General features: G+C 38.8%; 1 long non-coding RNA gene across 2 annotated transcripts in view; it reads right to left on the bottom strand.

The window, feature by feature from the left end:
* Window positions 1-21845, bottom strand: part of LOC123636830 — a 77664-nt gene that overhangs the window by 45792 nt on the left and 10027 nt on the right. For both annotated transcript variants that reach the window (XR_006734669.1, XR_006734668.1), the window contains exons 2-3: window positions 18836-18906; window positions 17213-17378 (exon numbers count right to left, since the gene is read on the bottom strand). This is a non-coding gene — a long non-coding RNA (uncharacterized LOC123636830). The remainder of the gene's footprint in view (window positions 1-17212; window positions 17379-18835; window positions 18907-21845) is intronic.

Below are 21845 nucleotides of genomic sequence, written 5' to 3'. Positions count from 1 at the left end.
CTTCCACACAAGCTTCACCATAAGTTTGATGTTTATTCTGGCTTCAATTTTAGCAGAATTCATGTTGCTCTAATAGGGGCTCTTTTCAAACTGATGTCTCATCCTTCTTTGTGCCTCAAGGTAGATCCTGTTCAGACATATTATAACAAGTCAGTACAAGTTCATTTTGGTGCAAAAAGATTTTTGAAATCCATGCATAGTTTTTTCATAATGCACATTTTCGATGAACTTCTTGAAGACCCCTCATACTTGAAAGAGTAAAAGATGTTAACCATGTATGGTTATTGCCCTAATTTACTCCTGGATTTTTAACTCTTCATTTCAAAAACAGAGCAGCTTCTCTAATTCTATTCACTCTTTTATGTTATTAATGTAATTGTAGAAATTCCTTGACTCTTGAATTCCACTAATTTACATTAATTATCATTAAATTGGTAGATTAAAACTTTGTTGAGAACTTCTTTAATGAACCTGTTTATCTAATTCTGCTACCCTTATAAGGGGGCTGTTAACTCAAAGAAAAATTTCTGTGTGTATTTGTATTTCTGTTTACTCCCTGCCCCCAAAGTTAATCACTGAGGTCTTTGCTTTTCCAACTTTGAAATGACTACCTGTATCAAATAAGCCTAATATTTTGTTACAGCAAGTGTTACAGCGAGTGGTTCTGAGGACAAACCGACCGGCACACGGAGAGTCGGAGAATCAAGGTTTATTTGCTGGTGGGCTCAGAGGGGTCTCACCACCAAATTCCGAGCCCCATCTACCTGATTTTTCCCATTTTTATTAGGTTGGGGTGGTCTGAGGGGTGGGGTCTTAGGTGGCTAATGTGCCAGGTAATAGGTTAGTTAATGTGCCAGGTAACAGGTTAGTATTATGTTGATGAGGGTCTTCCAAGGGGTGCGAGTCTCAGGTGGTTGATGCACCAGGTAACAGATGGGGGTCTTCTTTATCAATTTAAGAGAATGTATTTCAGCACATATAACGAGAATGATCTATTTTCAGAAAGAGAAAATAAACTGCTAAAAAATCTTTTTTTAACATGCACTATAAAATAATTACTAAGAAGTAAAAATTCAGTCCCATTTCTTCTCAGAAGATCAATTCTATCAGAGTCTTAGTATTATTAAAATTAAAGTATTTACTATTTAGTGACACTAAATTCTCTAATGAATGAACTTTTATTGAAGTTTTACATTTTTTAAGCAAGAATAGGGTTTCCTATTTCTTACATAGCCATTTAAATTCAAATGTGATACTGGAAACCATATGCATTATAGTACATTATAATGAATCATTGCCACTGGGTCAACAGGAAGTAACAACAAAAAAAGCCAAGAAACAATGTGATATTTTTTTCAGAGTTAACTCAATGTTGGATATATTTCAACGTAGTATTTGCTTCTACAGAATAGATAGGAATTCCAACATACATAGGTGTGTGTATTACATAATATATATTCTATTATCATAGATATTGTATTATATAATATATGCACACATGTTTATGCATATAAATATATACAGCATATATTGAGGTGTATTTGTATATAGATGTACATATATAAATATACACATATGACTTTTAAGTTCTACCACAAATATATTGCTCTTGTTTCTCTCAATTACAATTTTAAAAACTGTATCTTGATTTTAAATATTCTCACTACAAAGAAATGATGAGTATGTGAGGTGATGGTTTTGTTAAGTAGCCTGATTTGATCATTCCACAATGTATACATGTATCGAAACATCACATTGTACCTCTTACATATATGCAGTTATTATTTGTCAATTAATTAAAGAACTGTATCTTAAAAATCTGAATTTTAAAAATAATTATAAAAATAGTCTTTCTTCATTACATATAATCTGCATCTGGTATGTGTTTCTTTGAATGTCTATTTTTTATGCATCTAATGTGTTTTTTTCTTACTAAAGTTAGATTCTCTTTCAATTTTAACACATCACAAAAGTAATCACATATATTTTTTTCATACACCTTTAAGAGAAAGCTTCTCAGAACAAAAGGCAAACTAACAAACAATAAGCAAATTGATTTAAAAATCTACAACTCTTAAAATGAGCTCTTAAAAATGAGACTCTTTTTAGATTAATCTTTGTAAATTACTGTGTTGTAACTAAGTCTTTTGCATAGTGCTTATTAATGTAGAAATGTGTGACAGTTTAATCATTTTCAGTCTTGCAAGTTATTTGCAATACAATTAGAAACTCATTTCTTTTTTTTTTTTTCAAATTAAGAAAATTCCATTAACCTTTTCTCTGTTCTTCTAATTCTGGTAGCATCTGTAGACCCCTAACACTTGGCATGTGCTACCTCAGATAAACAGATCCTATGCAAAACACAAAGAAGGGACCTCCCAACCCCCTCCCTATCTTACAATATTTCAAAAGCATTACTCAGAGCACAATGGTACACATTTATTATGGCCACTGACTTTTTTCTTTTTCAGTTTCAAAGAGATTGATGCAGAGCGTGTCCCAATGAAGGGAGGAAAGCTCCTGAACTCGCCAAGTGGGTTCTTGGCTTTGCACTGGAAAGAATTTGAGAGCAAGCCAACTAGTGACAGAAAATTTATTGAGAGACAGACAGATGATCCTACTCCACAGACAGAGTAGGGCTCCATTCCCAAGCAGGAGGGGGACCCCTTATGGGGCAATGGAAATGTTTTTAAATGTTCATAAACCCTGTATGTGACCAATGTTGTCTTGAGGTCAGCCCATAAAGGTTGATCATAAACTGCTGTCACGGAAAGGTAAGCACAGTTTGTAAGGCATCTGGTTTAGTGATCCACCCATCCTCTGGTGGTCCCGGGCTGGCTACTACTTGCTGGCGACTTCCTGGTTCAGGGTGGTTATGGTCTGGTCTCGGTCAAAATGGCTGTACCCAGGCTCTCTCAACCTTCATTTTCTGCCTTATCCCTACATTAGAATGATCAAACATCTGGGTTGATTATACTTAAATTACAGAATCATGGAGTTTTAATCAATAGCCCCCTCATTTTTCCTAAGAGATTAAGTGACTTGCTCAACATCACCCAGCGTGGTAAATGGAAGGCTCACAACCCAAACTCGGGTCCCATTCCCCAGTGAGTAATCCTGAGTGTGTGTACTATAACACAAACACAAATAATGACGTTGTATTCTCTATTGAAGAGAAAATGATAATCAGCACTCTAAAATACCATGCAACTCGACAGGGTTCCAGGCTATTCTAGTCTTGTTCTAAGTGAATAGGAAGGTGTAGATTGTATAAACAAAGCCAAATTTTCAAATAAGGGATTAAGACAAATGCAGCAGCATAGGAGGTATGTGTGCCCAAAAAAGAAGGTGCCTCTTCTTATCTCAGAAATACTTCATATACATTTTCTTAACTTGAGAAGTAAAGCTAAATTTGATTAAGCACATGTCTGCATATCACATGAGCCTTCCACTACTACAGAAGAGAGTGGAAACTGAAAGAAATGCCACATATTTTATGGTGTGAATCAGTTTCTTTCCAAATGACACTTCCTTTGAAAAGGCATAAATTTGGAATTTGACTTTTGGATAATGCCTCCTTTCAATTTTCAAATATAATTATGATGTAATTGATCTAATCTGCATTTCAAAGTGTCTAGAGCTGAGCTTACCACTAAAACTAAGCACGGGGATCTCCTTTTATGGACCAAAATAAAGAGCAGTGTACTGAATTATTAGGTAAGCTTTTGTTCTTTTCTTCAAATATTTGCATGAATTATTCAGGCTTTATATGAATGGAGCTTTGAAATATTCAAATTCCTTGGACCATTTCATTATTTAAGATTCATATTTCTTAAATCCTATAGGATATACTTTTCCTAGGATAGTGCAGATTCAGTTCAATTATTCTTTCTTTAATAAGGAACCCATACAGGCCAGAGTCTCAGGTGGTAGATGAGATACAAAGATCTACAAAATAATCTTCAGGGTTTTTACACATAAGGGGCAATACAAAGCCATAAAATACCAGTAAACCACAAGTTATAAAGTTGCCAAAGAGAAAGAGATACCTAGAGATACCTTCCATCCAGGGGCTAAAGGAAAAACTTTGGAAAGAAGCTGGCATTTCAGATGGGCCCTGAGGGACCAACGGGAATTTCACAAGTAGGGGAACAGTGAAATGAGGGGGCTGAGATCTCAACTTCACCCATGCTTCTGTTCTCATCTTTGAAGCCTCTTTTAGGAATGACAACCCACACAGTCAGCTTCCCCGCTATGATGCCAGCTCCTCTAGTCTAACCCTTGATTTGGCCTCTCCTGGCAAACACATTCTGAATATCCCAGAATCCCCCTTTCGAGGGCTGCCCCTCCACTCCTTTGCCATGGAGACCACCCCCTCATTCAGCTCTTCTAGGCATTACAAGCAACCCTAATGAGGCAGCACAGAGTAGCAATCACAATCTCATCAGAACCCCCAACCATACATACCCTTTCCTCCTCCCCCTTGCATCAGCTTGGTGAGAGATGACATCCAAAGCTGAAAACCTGGCCACAAATGTGGCCATGTGACCCCCACCGCCACTTGCAATGCTTCTATGACACCCCAAATCATATTCCTTAACTTGGCATATAAAGCTTTCTGTCCAGCCTCATCACTCCCTTCTCCTTGGCTCACAGCAACTCTGTGTCGACCCCACCACATACACAAGTGGACGCACACGCAAACTCACAGGCACCTTGTTGCATTTGGCTTTTGTCTTGGCTTGTGCTCCCCACTCTGTCTGGATTACAACCCCCTCCTTCTCTGGGTTGCCAAGATAGTTCCTACTCATCCTTTAAGTTTCAGTTCAATTAAATTCTTTTCTTTTGAATAGCTTCTTGCTCTTCCTGATATAAATTCGTTTAGCCCTTCTGGATTGAAGTCATTACCTAGATCAGCACAATGTATCAGTCTTAAAGTTTTCCCCATACAACAAAGACTTTTTTCCTCCTTAGTAGCAGAGAGTAGGGCAGGGATGGAATTTGGGGGCCTGGAAGGGGAGGAAATTTGATTAGACAGCAGGACACCAAGTGGAGTGTACCACAAGCCGATGTGTAGCTACAGAGCTCTGGGGGAATGTCCCAGGATACAGACAGGGACTCATCTGAGAGATTACTGAAGACATGAGAATGAGCAAAATTAAGTAAAAGAGGGGGTAAAAACAGAGTGCTAAGGAACTGGCCCTGTGGGACATTCACAGTTACAAAACAGGAGGAAGTAGGATGTGATAGTGATCTGGCTGGGACATCTGTCACCCCATTGATCGCCAGCGTTGATTCGGCTGATCTGGCTGGCTAGCCGAGTGTCCCCTTCCTCCCTCATGGCTCCATGTGTGTCCCTCCCAAAGCTGCGCGGTCAGTCGAAGAGGACGACCTTCCCCGCTGGAGGAGACCATTCTTCGGTGAAGGGTATACGAGTAGCTGGACTCCCCTGCTAGAACCTCCAAACAAGCTCTGAAAAGGGGAGGAAGTGAAAGCAGTTGAAAAAAGAGAAGAGAGAGGCAGAAGAGGTAGCGATCCAGGCTGGTGGAGCACCCTTCCTACCAGCCAAGCGGAGAGACAGGTAAAAGGAAGAATAGTCAACATCACTGGAGGCTGCAGAGGAGAGAAGCAAAATGAAGGCTGAAGGAAAAACGGTTTCACTGGGTGACAGAAACACAGTGGTGACCTCGGAGAGAGCACCTGTCAAGAGAAAGGTGAGAGTGGAAGCTAGATTATAAACCACATAGAAGCAAATAGGAGTGGACTTCCAGCCACGGTGGTGCTTTGAGAGCCACTCTAATCCAAAAGGATGGTGACAACAGATGAAATAGAAAATGGGAGAGGTGCAAGGCATGTTCACACTCAAAAACATTTCTGTAGCCCAGAAAGGGAGCAGAAACAATATGGTCAGTAGCCTGACAATGTAAACCTGCTGGATTCTGTTAAAAGTAAACAAAGGCCTTCAGGGGCTAGGCTCATACAGGGTATTAGGAACTAACTGTCCCCCAGGCAAGGCAGAAGAATCACATGAAATCAAGGCTGGAATAGAGCTACCCCCTTGAAAGGAGCTATCTAGGGCTACAGGATTATACAAATGTGCATACCTAGGGAGGTGGAAGATCAGACATAGTCTCAAAGCCAGAATCAGACCTTGGAGAAGAAATCTGGATCCATAATACCATGTGATAAAGCCTGGGTTTAGGCCTGGTAGTCCCAGAAAGTAGATTATAGCAAAACTATTATTAATAGATAGGGAAGGGTAAGCCTGGAGGGACATGAAGGCAAGGGAGGTGGGGAGGGAACTAATGCTAAGAAAGCCAAAAATAGAAGCAACATCATGGAGAAGAATTCACACCAAAAAGAAAATAATAGAATATCTGAAAATTACTTCTTTAAAATGAGTCTTTTTAAGACTTTCAAAGGCATCAAGCAGAGGAATAACATTCATAAAAATTAAGAAGCACAAACAGGCAGAAATATTATTATAATAAAGCAACTATGAATGATTATGAAAAAGAACCAATTAAAATATTGGGAATTAAAAATATATTCACTGAAATTTTTAAAAGAAAAGTAAAAGAAAGAAAGAACAATGGGTAGGACAAACTAGAGAATTAGAAAATTAGAAGTTAGTACCCTATTGCATAAATTGACCCAGAACAAAACACAAAGCATATGCCCACGCAGAGTTAAGAGACATGTAAAATAAACTGAGGCCTCAACATACCACTACTAGGAGCTTCTGACGAAGAGAATACAGTGTATTTGATGATGAATAAATTTATTTATTTATTGGAGACAAGGCCTTGCTCTATTGTCTGAGGTTGAGTGCAGTGGCATGATGCTCACTGCAGCCTGCAAGTCCTGGACTCAAGCCATTCTCCTGCCTCAGCCTCCCAGGTAGCTGGGACTATAGGCGTGTGCCACCATGCCCGGCTAATTTTTCTGTTTTTTGTAGAGACAGGTTCTCACTCTTGTTTAGGCTGGTCTCAAACTCCTGGCCTCAAGGGATCCTCCCGCCTCTGCCTCCCAAAGTGCTAGGATTACAGGAATGAGCCACCACGCCCGGCCCCAGATTGGTTTTATAAATGAGTTTTATCTAACTTCTAAGAAATGATAGCTATCATATAGAAACTGTAGAAACTGTTTTGTAAAATTCGGAAGAAAGGAGGTGCTATCCAATTCACTCTATAATTCTAGTGTAGCCCTGATACTCCAAACAAATGACAGTTAAAAAAAATTAGAGACCAAACTCACTTATAAACAGAATTGAAAAGATCCTAAATAAAATACTAGCAAATTAAATGCAAGAATGTATTTTAAAAAATTAAAATACATCAAAACCAAGTAGTGTTTACCCCAAGAATACAAGCATGTTTTGACATCAGAAGAGATCTATAAATCTGTTCACAATATTGATTACATATAGGAAAACAAAACCTTAATGGAATCAGAAAAGACATTCTACAAAAGTGAAAAGTCATTCATGAGTTAGTAAATTATGTATTAATATATATTTTATTAGGACACTTTGTCCTGTGACAATTTCTTCATTCGTTCTGTTTCCTTCCCCCACCCCCCATTAAAAGCAAGGCTGCAATAAACATTTTCATACTGTCTCCTTGTGTACACTTAAAAGAATCTCTCTAGTTGTATATACTTAGAAGGGAATTGCCAACGGGAAGGACATGCTCATCATAAAGTATTTACAAATTGCAAAGGTTTGTACAAATTCACCATCCTGCCAGCAGTGTATGAAAGTTTCTGTGTCCCCACATCATTGTCAACACTTTTTAGGCTATTTTCCCCAAATAAATGGGGATAAAGTTTGTTCATGAATTCTACTAATACTTACTGAGACTGTGTTTCAAGCACAGGGAGAGAGTAGCAGGAAATGAGGTCAGAAAGGGAATGGGGTGTGGGGGATGCATGTGGTGCCATTGTGATAACTTTGGCTTTTACTTGAAGTGACATGAAAAGCCATTGGAGGATTTAATTCAGAGAAATAGCACAATTTGACAAATGTTTTAAAAGGATTGCTCTGGTTGCTGTGTTGAGAACAGGGAGCGATGAAGGAAGCACGGAGACTAGTTAGGAGGCTGTTGCAATAATGCAGACAAAAGATAATGGGGGCATGGACCACTGTAAAAAATACCTCATTTAAAGCTTTTGCATTTCCCAGAATTAGTGAGACCATGTTTATGACCTTGGGAGTAGAAAAGACCTGAAACAATATATAAAATGCAAAAATCACAAAGAAAAGGATTAATAAATTTTAATAAATTTATAAATTTAATAAATTCTACTATGTCAAAACTTTAAATCTGCTCAACAAGAAAACTATAAATGAGATCAAAATTCCAGGGGTAGACTGAGTGAAAGTATTGCAACATAGATAGCTAAGGACTTGCTGTTGTGTGTCCCCAAGAAAAAGACAAAACAGAAAAATGGGCAAGGAATATTAACAGGCAATTCACAAAAGAAGAAACATGAATGGCAAATAAACATCTGAAAAGATGCTCAGCCTTATCAGTTTTGAGGGAAATGCAAATAAAAATAAGGGAATACCATTTTTCATACATTGGATTGACAATAAATAAGAAAGTTGATATTTAGTGTTGGCCAGTGTGTGGGGAAACAGGTGTTCTCTCATTCTATTACTGGGAATATAAACTGGCTGAGTTTTTTTGTAGAACACATTAGGCAGTAGTCCTTTCCACTTTACATGCACTTACCTTTTGATTCAGTAATCCTACACCTAGAGTATCCACCCTAGAGAGACACTTGCATATGTGCAAAAAGGAAACAGGTACACGGCTGTTCACCATAGTACTATTTGTAGTAGTCTAAACTGATAGCATGGCAATCTAAATGATCATCCAAAGAGGGGTAGTTAAATAAACAGGATGTATCTGAGTTATATAAGAGTATGCAGCAGTTAAAAAGATTTAAAACACTCGGACACAGAAAAATCTCCAAGAGAGATATGGCTAAATTTTTTTTAAAAAAGCAAGTTGAAGAACAATCCACATTGTATGATACCAGTCAGGTCAAAGCAAAACAAGGTAAAATTCTTTCGCTTGCTCTGTCTCTGTGTGTGTGGATATAGACAGGTAGTAGATAGACATACACATATACACCATGCAGATACATCCATACATATGCATACAGATAGATAAATACAGATATCCAAAACGATGGAAAGATACACCCCAACTTGAAACCAGTGTTCCCCCTAAGGAGGAACCTGAAATGGAAATTGGAAGAGGAGTAGCAAAAAAGTTTTTATTTAAGATCCCTTGTAGCTCGTCTATGTTTAGGAAAAGACCTTCCCCTTTCTAAGTTACTGCTCTGTGTCAGGCATCCGGGTCCCTGCTTTGCATTCCAGACTAGCTGCATTCCTGGTGAAGCCGTGACTCAGCCCAGCATGCCCTGAGCTGCAGCAATTCTGTGCTTCAGTCTGGGCTCAACATCCACCCAGACTGACCATGGGCAAATCAGTTTCAGTTCCTTTCTCAGACTCAGCTCAGTTGTGCAGCAGTTACCTCACAGTGAGGTGGGCATGAGGGTGCAAGGGAAGTATCATTCCATAGGCTGCCTCCTCCCACCTGCTCAATGCCTCTGGTAGCCAGCCAAGCCAGCCCTGGCAGTGGGGAGGTAGAGATTTCAGGGGAAATGCTTGTCGACTTTGTGCGGGGCTCACAGCAAAATGGCAAGCTGGGGATACCACTGCTGGAAAATTTTGAGTGCAGCAAAGTGTTTCCTGCCCATCTGGCAGACTATATACAGTTTTTCTTGCTCTCTTTTTGGGTAAATGTAGGGCAAGCAAAACAGCCTTTCACCCCACAGATGAAGCCCTGGAGAGATGATCCATAAACCACAAGTATAGACTGAGTTGGGGGGTGGAGGATGGGAAGGGACCTGAATGTCATGAACAAACTCCTAAAGAGAATGCCATGAATAAAAATGTCACTTACCACTCAGTGCATCTTAATAGGAGAGGGATTTAGCATGTGTACAACAGCTGTGTAAATTATAAAGCTTAATACTACTTCCAAAATGCTGGATTCCTTCCTTCTTCCTTCCTTTCTAACCCCCAATAATCTAAAACAATCCTATAACAATTACAAACTGGGGGAAAGGCAAACCAATCTGGGAAAGCAAAAAAAAGTAGCAGCTGCTGTAGATATCTTTTTCAGAGTTTAGCCAGGATTGTTTAAGTTATTTTTCATTTTCTTTTGTTCTTGGCTGGCTTGACAGCCCTTCAGGATTTCAGCTGGTTCCAAACAGCTCAATAAAGATCATTCCGGAGGAGAAGTTTCGTATTCCTAAGATTCCTTAAATTTCTCTTTCTTTAACTTAGGAAATGAGGTTGAAAGAGGACGAAAAACAGCCCAGATTGCACCATTTCCTATGCAAGTTTCTTGCAAGGCAAGCTGTGCCTGCCTTCCCAGCAAGAACAGGGAGACGCAGTTCTGTTTGGGAGGTGGGCGGCTGGGTCCTTGGAGCCGCAGCAGTAGGACTGTTTGTCTTTTGCAAAGGCCCCAGCAGGCCCAAAGGCTGTCAGAAACTTGTTGTAAAGGAGGGGGAGGTAAAAAAGGAGACGCGTGTGCTAACCGTCTTAAAAAGCCAGAGGCTGCACTGTGTGAACTTCATTCATTCACAAAATATTTATTTTGCACCTCTGCAGTGCCAGGCTCGGTTCCAGATGCTGAAGAGAGACCAATGAAGACACTCAGGTGTCTGATCCCCTCGGCGAGTTTCCACGCCAGGGGGGCCAAACTATGAAGTGGCTCAAGGAAGCCCTCTCCCCTGACTCTCCGCCCTCAGCTGGGTTTCGAGTCTCTTCCTTCTCCTGCGTCCCGGGTTTATTATACCCTTTACCTTTCCCCTATGTAATCACATGTCCCTTTGTAAACATCAAAGGAAAATAAGCAGGACCAGGGAGCTGATGAAAACGAGCCCCATGACTCATAGGAGGATGTTTTTCTGGTTTTCATTTACATAACTCTCTTCTCAGAAGATCGTAGGTGCCTTTTCGTTCTGAAACTAGCTTGTTTCCTCTGTTGTAGTGTCCCCTCGCTTCGGCTCTGATTACCAGTCTGCTCTCAGCCATCGGCTGGTACGGGCCTCCAGCTCACCTGGACCCTCAGAGGAGCCTGACAATCGTTGTTTCTTTCCCCAAGCGGCTGTTTTTTGTTTCTTTCATCCTTCATTTAGGCTATTTCAATAAAAAAATTTTTCATATTCCCCGAAGTTCCATACCCACATCCCACCCCAATCACCACACTCACCCCCTGTGCCTCGACAGATGATAGTGTCCATGCTTCTCAGAGAAAACAGAAGAACTCCCTCCGTTTCCAATCACCCCACCGAGGAGATTATCTGCATTTGTATTTTTCCCCCATGGCACAAAGAAAGGGTGAAGTCCCATTTAGGGTGAGCCCCTGCTCCAGAGCTTTGGCGGGGTCTCTGCGGCGAGGATGCTCCATCAGTTACACCTTCTTCACCTCTTCATTCACGGCTTCCCTCTGCTGGATCCTTTTTTCAGCCTAACATAAAATCCCTGGCCTTTCCTCCTACAAACTTCCTGGTAAAAACCAGTCCAGAAACTCATCCAAGAATGAATAATAAAAAAGGAACCAGGACCAGATCTACATAAAGATCGTATTAATTGACTGTTGAATGTTTCAGAATTCTCTCTTATGACTATTTCCTTTTCATTCATATTCTACTTTCTGGAATATTTTTTTAACTCTATCTTCCAATACTTTCAGTGAAATTTTTATTTTGACAATCACACTGCTCATTCCCAAGATTTCTTTGTATTTCTGATCATTCTTTAATAGCATTCCTGATCCTGTTTTAGGTGGGTAATATTAATATCTTCCTAAATAAAATGCTAATTAGTGGTTGTGGCTTGGTTTTATTCCCCCCAATTGACTTCTGTTCCCTAAATTATTTCTCAGTCAGCCTTGTGGGATACCAGTCATTACTTGGTGTTTGCTGATGAGTACACAGATTCAGAGCAGCATTTCAGGACTCCAGGTCATGCTTCTGAACTCCAGAGTTTGTTTAATGAACAACTCTACTCTGACATTTCAAAGTCACCTCTAGATAAACTCATGGATTCCTCCAAACTTGCTTTTTCTTTTTCTCAGTAAACAGCACTATCAGCCATGCAGTTACCCATATTAGAGACCTAGAAGTAATTCTTGACTGGTCCAATTTTTCCTCACCTACATCTAATATGTTAATTTCTAATGAATCTTCCTTATTATCACTAAATATTGTCCCAATGTTACTTTGTTGAAGAAACATAGGTGGTGTAAATGCTGGCATCTCTCCACATATGCAACCACTCTATCTCAGGGAAGGTGGAGGGACCCACGATTTGTGCATTTGGAAAGGACAAACCAGGCATGCTAGCTCTGAGCCACCCTTTCTCCTCTTGGCTGCTAGCCACAGGAGGCCACACATACTAATCCTCCACATGTAGCCTTCCCCAGAAGCTGTCACAGGTTAGGTTCCCTAGGAAGCAAATTCTGAAATGAATATTAGTGTGTAGAAAATGTCACTGGGGGCCGGGCATGGTGACTCACACCTGTAATCCTAGCACTCTGGGAGACCAAGGCAGGAGGATCGCTTGAGGTCAGGAGTTTGAGACCAGTCTGAGCAAGAACAAGACCCCATCTCTACAAAAAGTAGAAAAATTAGCGGGGTGCAGTGGGGTATGTGCCTGTAGTCCCAGCTACTCAGGAGGCTGAGGCAGGAGAATCACTTGAGCCCAGGAGTTTGAGGTTGCTGTGAGCTAGGCTGATGCCATGGCACTCTAGCCTGGGTGACAGAGCAAGACCCTATCTCAAAAAAATATATATATATATATAATTTGGGAATGCTCACCAAACACCTGTTGATCCCACGGGAAAAGAAGGAAAGGGGGAATAAAGAAAAAGAAGGGAAGGGCAAGATACAATGGAAAGGGTAGAAGCAGGAAACAGAAGGGAAGGGAGCAAGATTGGGCAAAGGGAGACGTTGGGATTCAGTCTCAATGCAGGCCTCAGCTGAACTTTGGGGAGCTCCAAAGCTGGGATGACCTTTCCAAGTTGTCTCACACTGGGGCTAGGGGACCAAGACTTCATATTCCCCACTCTGATCAATCGCTGGATGTGGGCCACCCCAGGAAGGGGGCATGACCTTGGGCTAGTGGCTCTCTTTAGCTAAGGCCATTCACTTGACTGTGAGCATCTGAGGAGCAGGGACACTTCCTTGTTCTTACAATAGGCACTCAATAAATATTAAATGACTGCATGAATATATCTGGAAAGGATTTATGACTTGATAAATGCTTATTTATTAGTGGTGGCCACTGAACATACTAAAAAATGTCCAAGCTTATTATTAAAAAAGCACTCTGAAAGAAGGAGCTACAATTTTTCACCTAGAAATTGGCAGAGTTACTAACAGCAATAGTTGAGGCTAGCAAAGGATGGCGAAATGGGCATCCAATACACTGCAAGTATCATCAGCAAAGCATCTGGCACCACATAACGAGTCTTATGATGCTTAAGCCATGTGACCTAATAATCGCACATCTTGAAGTCTGTACTATCTAATCAGTGATAGAAGTTAAATTTGTGTTCAGAGGTGTTCATCATAACATGTTTCTCTGTTATACTCTTGAATTGTCCATGTATTCTATTATAAGCATGGTTTAATTTAAAAATTAGCAAAATGTTGGTAAAATGCAGACAGGGTTAGAATTAGAATTATGGTTGGTGGGAGTCAGCATCCTGGACTGCCCAGTGATCCTGGGTTCCTTATATTCAAATCTTTGTGTAGTCCCCTTCCAAATTGTGCCAGAGTTGATCTGCGTGGCCAATAGAATATGGCAGAAGTGATGGCAAGATGAGGTTATAAAAGACACTACAGCATCTATCTTAGTCTCTCTTTCTCTCTCTCTCTCTCACTTGCACTTGGGGAAAGCCAATTGCCATGTCACAAGGGCACACTGTGAGAGACCCACATGAAAAGACAGTGAGGTCTCTGGTCAAAACCATGAGTGACCTTGGAAGCAGATTCCCTGCCCAGGTCAAGCTTCAGATGGTTGTGGCCCCAGCTAACATTGTGACTGCGACTTCATGAGAGACTCTTAGCCAGAAATACTCAATTAAGCTCCTTCTTGATTCCTAATCTAGAGAAACTAAGACAACAAATGTTTTATCATTTTAAGCTGCAAAATTTTGAATAGGGAGATTAACTGTCCAGGTTTACCAGGACTGAGGGGTTCCTTGGAATGTGGGACTTTCAGTACTAAAGCCAGGGAAGTCCTAGGCAAACTCGGATAGTTGGTCACCTTAGGATTTTTTAAATGCAGCTTTATTCAGATATAATTTGCATACCATAAAATTCATCCATCAAAGTTCAATGGTTTTAGTACATTCACAGGGTTGTACAACCATCACCATAATCCAAGTTTAGAACTTAAAAAAAAAAAAAAATCTCATACCCTTTAGCTATCACCTTCCATCCCCTTTATTAATCTACTTTCTGGCTTTGGTCACTCTAGTTTTGAAAGCAATTTATTATGTTGCAATAGATAATTAATACAGGGTTATGGATAATGGGATGAGAGATGATTCTTTTCTTTTGCTTTTTTATACTTTTCTGAATTTTGCAAAATTTCTTCAATAAGTATACCTTCATTTAATATAAGAAAAAAGTAGTGATAACTATTCTATTTACTGAAAAGATGACATAAGATTTCATGGAACTGTTGTTTGGGTCTGTTCTGCATCCTCCCACTCCTGCTCTTCTGGTCACAGCACTACCCCTCGCCCTTACAGAAGTGCCTTTCCTCAACTCCAAGTGGTTCTGATGTGGTTGCCAATCAGAGGACAATGTGGATACATGACTCAGATTGGAATGATCGAATTTTCTCTTCCATTAATTCGAATCCTCAGTGGAGGCACATGGGGATAGAAGGTATTTAGTCAGCAGGAGGCAGAATCCTAGAGAGATGGCTAAAGAACTTTTGTTTCTAAGATTTCTGTAACTTTCCTTGTTCCTGTTCTTCCTCTTGGTCATTCAGCAACTCCTTTAATTCTGTGAGCTACTCCTATATGGCTTGATAAATCTCTCATGTAAGTTAGTTGTTGTGGCTTGCAACAAAAGAACTCTAATTGATCCAAATAATAATAAAGAATATTTTGGGGGGCATACCCTGCCCCCCAAAAAAGATCCATAAATCCACCACTCCAACACAACAGTTTTTATTTGTTCCTATTACCTGTTGATCCACTTTTGTGTAGTTAGAATCATGATGTACATATCCCCTTACATTTAGATTTTTTTTTACCTAACATTATACCTGCAAAAATATTTACTGTTTCTGCAAGGTTTTCTATTCACCATTTCTAATATATGTTATTGTCTTGTACTACTTATCATAATTTATTAAATCTTGATCCAGTGGTTGGATAGTTGGGCTGACTCTAGTGTTTTGCTAACAAACATAACATTTAAAATGAACATATTCATAGCAAGCATTGTGCTTCTATTGTTACTTCTTTCCTTAGGATAAATTTACAAAATTGAAAAATGGATCTGCTGTGGTGTTATCCTTATTCTTTTCATGCATTTGATGTGTTGCACTATAAAGTGAAAGGTGCTTTTGTGCTACAAGTAATTTTCTATTTCATATGTTTGGATTTCCATTTATAAGATATTATTAGATCAGGCAAATTCAGATGAATAAGATTTACTTGGTTATAAATTTTACTCTGTGTTATGACTGTTATACTGGCATTGGTGTGATTGGACCTTTTTAAATAGAAATTTTATTGATCATACATAAATAAAATGGCCAAAATCATAAGGGTAGAGTCTCAATGAATTTTCAGAAAGTGAACTCATCCACGTAACTACTCTGAAGATCAAGGACTACTGGCAATAGGTCTAGAAGCCTTTTTGTGTTCCCACCTGATTATTACCTTCTGTCAAGTAACCACAATCTTGACATCTATCACCATAACTTAGTATCTTCTGGTTTTAAACTTTACATAAATGTCACTTTTTGTGTGTTGTTTGTTTCAAGCAATATTATGCTTATAAGCTCCTTCCATGTCATATGTAGCAGTAGTTCATGCATTCTCATTGTTGGGTGGTACTGCATTGTTGAGATTTACCACCATTTATTTATCTTTTTTTTTTTTTTTTTTTTTTTGAGACAGGGTCTCACTCTGTCACCCAGGCTAGAGCACAGTGACATCATCATAGCTCACTGCAACCTCAAACTCTTGGGCTCAAGCAATCCTCCTGCCTCAGCCTTCCAAGTAGCTGAGACTACAGGCGCACGCCACCGTGCCCGGCTAATTTTTTTAATTTTTTGTAGAGACAGGGTCTGGCTCTTGCTCAGGCTGGTGCTTTATTTCTAATAATGCTTCTTTCCTTATAGTCTACTTTGTATGTTATTGTACAGCTATACCAGCTTTTTCAGGGCTTAGTGTTTGCATAACATGTCTTTTTCTACTCTTTTATTTTTAACCTTTCTGAGTTATTATGTCAAGATTATAGCTCCTGTATCTTTTGTAAAAAACATATACAATTATTTTAACCAGCATGACAATCTTTGTCTTTTAGTGGAATATCATGTGATTTTTATTTAAGGTAATTAATGATGTAACTAGGTTCATAGCTACCCTTTTTTATAGTTTTACAAAGGACTTTCACATTTATTCTTTTTTTTAATTTCAGAATATTATGGGGGTACAAACATTTTGGTTACATGAATTGCTTTTGTACAGTTTGAGTCAAAGTTATAAGTGTGCCTATCACCCAGATGGTGAGCATTGTACCCCTTAAGTGTGTATTTACCCATCCCTTCCTCCCCCTTCATAGCTACCATTTTATTATTTTTTCTGTTTGTCCCATTTGTTACTTGCTTTTTTAAAAATCTTCTTTCTTGCCTTTTTTTGGCTTAATCAAGTGTTTCTATTATTTTTTTCTCCCTTTTATTATTTATACATTATATTACTTATACATACTTTTCCTATTAATCCTAATGCTAGAGTTTATAACATGCACCCTTGGCTTATTATAGCCTAGCATAAATTAGCATTTTTACCACGTCTGAGACAAGATATCCTTGGTGGCATCCCCATCAGAGATCTATACCATTCTGGTCTATTTGGGAGTGGGCATAAGTCCTCACCATTTGTAGACACTAACTTCTGTCTGGTGCTCTCCACACAGGTCCAAGAGATCCAAGGTCTCCTGAAGTCAGGCCATTCCCCTCTTCCTGGTGCTTTTCCCATTGCAGATAATTGAGTCTTCTGAGGGCTTAAGCATCAGAAAATCACCACATCTTAAGCCTCCCTCTGGAGAGGAGAAGGGAAAAATACTTCTCATTTCTCCATGATGAGCCAATCGACAAGAAAAGAAAATACAATTTCTCATCCAATTTACCCTGCCACATACACCAAGATTATATTAGGTTTTGTGCTCTTGCCTTGGAATTGAACCATAATTAATCACACTATTTCCATGGGGAATTAATTCTAACTTACAAACACCTAGACTTTAGGAACTTTGAGAGCCCAATATATTCACAATATATATTCCTTATATACCACCACTAGTCTTGCTTCTCTTTATTTGGAGAAAGAAATAATTGTAGAAAGCAGTGATAAGGCTCATCACGACTATGGGAATACTCTGGTCACTTTGCTTTAGGATTTTGCTTCAACATTAACAGCTACAAATGGAGTGAAAATGCGGAAACACACACAAACTCTTACCAAACTGTAAGATATTTTTGTGCCTTTTGTTTTCTTTGCTAGAATACAAATGACATAGAGGGAAGTAATTGTTTTCAGAGATATACTCTCCCTGAGGTACTCAGCTGTCATAAATACACATGTAGCTAAGTTTAATTTAGGGAATTATATTTTGGATGTTGTAGCACCTAGGCCAAAGAACCATGAGATTGTGGCCTGGTTTAATATAATATTACAAAGGTCCATTAGGAAAATCTCCAGGGGCCAAGTGATGGTAATTTTGATCTAGACCAGCAGTCTCCAGACTTTTTGGCACCAGGGACTAGTTTCATGGAAGACAATTTTTCTACAGACCAGGAAGGGTAGGGGGGAGGGTGGGCACAGCAGAGCTCTGTGGCCTGGTCCCTGACAGGCTACTGGCAGGTCCGGGGCCCAGAGGTTGGGACCACAGATCTAGATCATAGCAACTGCTGTGTTTGCTAAAAAGTTAACCATATTAATTCCTAAATGTATCTCCTTCTTCATTCCCAACTTTCATTTCCAAAGAGAGACAATGTAGTCCAGAACCCTTACTATTTCCTGTGCTCTTCAGCTTTCATCTAGACTAGTATAAACTAACCTTTTATTCTGAGGTTTCAGGCAAACTTTAATTTCGAGTGGTTGCCTCAAGCACCAAGCACTTTTTACATGTACCAAGAGTGAACTGACTCAAAGTAATTTTTTTTCTCCCAGATCCCTCCCTGATTCCACAGGTGGAATAATTTTTGCTTTTTAGTTTCCCCAGACCACCATTCCCATGTCTAGTCCAATAAACACTGAAGTGAAGGCAGAGTAATATCGAGGTATATTTGTGTGTAGTTATGCAGCATATCATAAAAGCATTTTGTTTTTCCAAAATAATTGGTAAGTTTGACCTAGGATCCTCTGAAAACTGAAAATGGTCAATAAAACAATTCCATGGTCATAAAATGAGTTTTTAAAATCTGCTTTTCCCCATAAGACATCTTCCACACTTAATCATTCAAGAGCTGATTATCCAGAATGTGTAATATACAAACCTGCTATTTTTTTTCTTTTCCTTTCTGCTGCCAGATTTTTGGTCATTTCACAGCTCATTACTATTCTCTCTCTGGGAAAATAAAAGCAAATGTAGTTCAGATGAGCATTTTCAACTTTCTATGTTCATTCAGGTTTTATAGGAGCAGTTATAATTATTGGTTAATATATCACTTTAGTAAGTATTTGGTTAGGCTCTGCTGGGCACAGAAGAAGAATTAACAAAGTTTAAAATATTGTCTCCACTTTTAATACTCTTACAATATAATTGGAGAAACAAGGTTTGTGTATTAAGTCAAACACTAATGCAAGCCAATGTATATTTAAACAACTACATGAAAGAAGTCTGTTCATACAAACATACTATAAAAGAGAACTGCATAGACTTATGGTGGTTTAGAAAAGGGAGAAAATAGTGTGGACTGACAAAGTCATCATGGAAATTCTCCATAAGGTAGTGAGACTTGAGGTAGTTATCAAAGAATGGATGGAATTTCAACATAGAAGGGGGGAGGGAAGAAAACTTTACACAAAGGAAAAAAAAAAAGAAAACCCAAGAGCCTGGAATTCTAGAGTCTAGAACCCATATACACCTTTGAATGAAAAATTTCAAGCATACAGAGTATAGAAAATAATATACCAAACTTCTGTCCTCTCCACTCAGCTTTGTCAAATATTAACTTAATTGTCATATTTACTTCAGATCCACTGTTTTTTTAAGTAAAGAAAAAATACAGAGTCAGCTAAAGCCTACTATATGCTATATCATTATCCTCTTTCCTCAACAGGGGTAACAACTACCCTGAATATGGAGTTCATTATTACCATGAATATTTTCAAATGTTTATCACACATAGAAATATCTAGAATTGTTTCATGTGTTTAAGTTTAATGTAAATGGTAGTATGCTTTATGTATTTTCTGCTTTCTTTTTTTAGTTACATTTTTTTGAGATTTATGCATATTTTAGTTCTAGTGTTAGTTCATTTATTTTAACTTACAGCATTCCATTATGTGATCACTCAACAACTTACTTATCCATTCTCAGGTTTGTGGAAATTTAGGTCATTTCCAATTATTTTCCTGTTATAAACAATGCTTCAATGAACATTCATTTACATGTCTCCTTGTGCATTCAAGAAAGAGTTTCTTGGGTAAACATGGAGAAGTGGAACTGTTAGATTCTAAGATAAGGACATCTTTAGCTTATTGAATCTTGCTAAATTGCTTTCCTATGTGGTTGTACCAATTTATAGTCCTCTCAATAGTAAGAATTCTCATATCTTCTCTACCTTTGCAACTCTAAGGACGACTTCATAGCCTTAGAACTGCCAGAGTACCCTTGAGTCCCTATTTCCTGTAAGCTGGCTATTTATGTAGGTGATACTCAGGGTTGGATCTCACTATAAACCAGCCCAACCCAACCTAAGAGGGGATATCAAACCTCTTGGAGAGAACTGGGAAAGAGTAAAGAAAGGAATGGTGTAGTGGTTGAGGACTGGGTGCAGACCTTATTCATTTTTGCATCCCCAATATCTGGTACAACCTGAAACTCAGATCAAGGTTCAGTAGATGTTAAATTGACTGGAACTAATTAGGAATCCTGATCTGCTTCTGGCTTTCACTTCTCTAAGCTTCAATTTCCCCATCTATAAATTATGGATGATAATAATTCAAGAAGTCATTCCAAAGTTAAAATGAGATATAAATGTGGAGATATTTATAAGCTCTAAAGAGCCATGCAAATTAAGTTATAAAAGATTAGAAAGCTGTTCCTGTGTTGTGACTTCTTAGATATGACCAGATAACATTTTAGTGGCTTAAAAGCATTGCCAAGTTTCTCACTGGCATTTTTCCTATAATCCTAATAAATCCTGGAGTCCCACGTACCTCAGACTCTGCTCAGGGTGACATATAAAGATACACAGCAATTGAAAAAAAGATATTCTAATCTTTACTTGCAATTATAAAAGAACATCAAAAAGGAATCAGCTCGTCATATAGAGCCACACTTGAATTCATTCTATTCTCTTAAGTCCTTAAACATAAAATCTCTTTCTCTAGTACTCAATTTATTGGACTTTTATTTTCTTCCTTCTCTAAATATTTTAAAGATTGACAGCTCCTCTCTGGTTAAATCACCCCCCTTTTCTTCACTTCTGCACTTAGACCTCCACTATCCATTCCCTAAATTCCACACCATAAATATAGCAAGGAAAGGCTGGAAAACATTTGCCTGGGAGAAGAATGAATACCTAGACTTTACTAAATCATCTCACAGCATACATTTCTGTCAGGGAATTCAGTGACGTTTATTTTCACTTTGAATGTTTAAAAAATGAAGCCCTTCTTTGTTTAAGTGCCCATGCTTAAAAAAAAGAAAGAAAAAAAAAGATTGTTCACCATCACTCTACACCCTCGGACCTCACTCAGAGATCTCATGACTCTATTTGTATGGTTCAAACTTTCCCTCTTGCACTTTGCATCTGAATCTGCTGCTATCCTTGCAATAGCTCCTCCTTGAATGCCCTCTCATCTCCTCCAACTCAACTTGCCTAAAGGTGAACTCACATTTATTCTAAATTTAGCTTCCCCTCAGGACTTCCATGTTTCCATTGTTGGCATTTTAGAAGCATCTTTATTGGACAGATGCGGTACTATCAGAAGAGGAAGAGAATGGGACCGAAGAGACTAATTAAGAGGCTTGCACCACACAGCAGAAAACAGACTGCACTCAGATTTGCAGACAGGGTGTTTTGGGTTTACGTGGAATGACAGAACACTGTCCTTAGGTGAAAGGATACATAAAGCCCAAATACTGGCTTCAGCAATATGAGAGTGTTACACTTTTAAGCAATTACAAGTTCATAGAAACATTTCCAGACATTGAGACAGATATAGACTGCCTCTACATAGCTCTACCCTTAAACTTGAAAATGGCTATTCACAAATTTCATACAGGAGCTTATCCATTTGTAAGTAAAATACAAAGTAGCAGGGAAAATTTCATCA

The sequence above is a fragment of the Lemur catta genome, chromosome 4, assembly GCF_020740605.2.
Source record: "Lemur catta isolate mLemCat1 chromosome 4, mLemCat1.pri, whole genome shotgun sequence".
NCBI lineage: Eukaryota > Metazoa > Chordata > Mammalia > Primates > Lemuridae > Lemur > Lemur catta.
The sequence above is the reverse complement of the archived record's forward strand: the minus strand, read 5'-3'. Positions and strand labels throughout refer to the sequence as shown.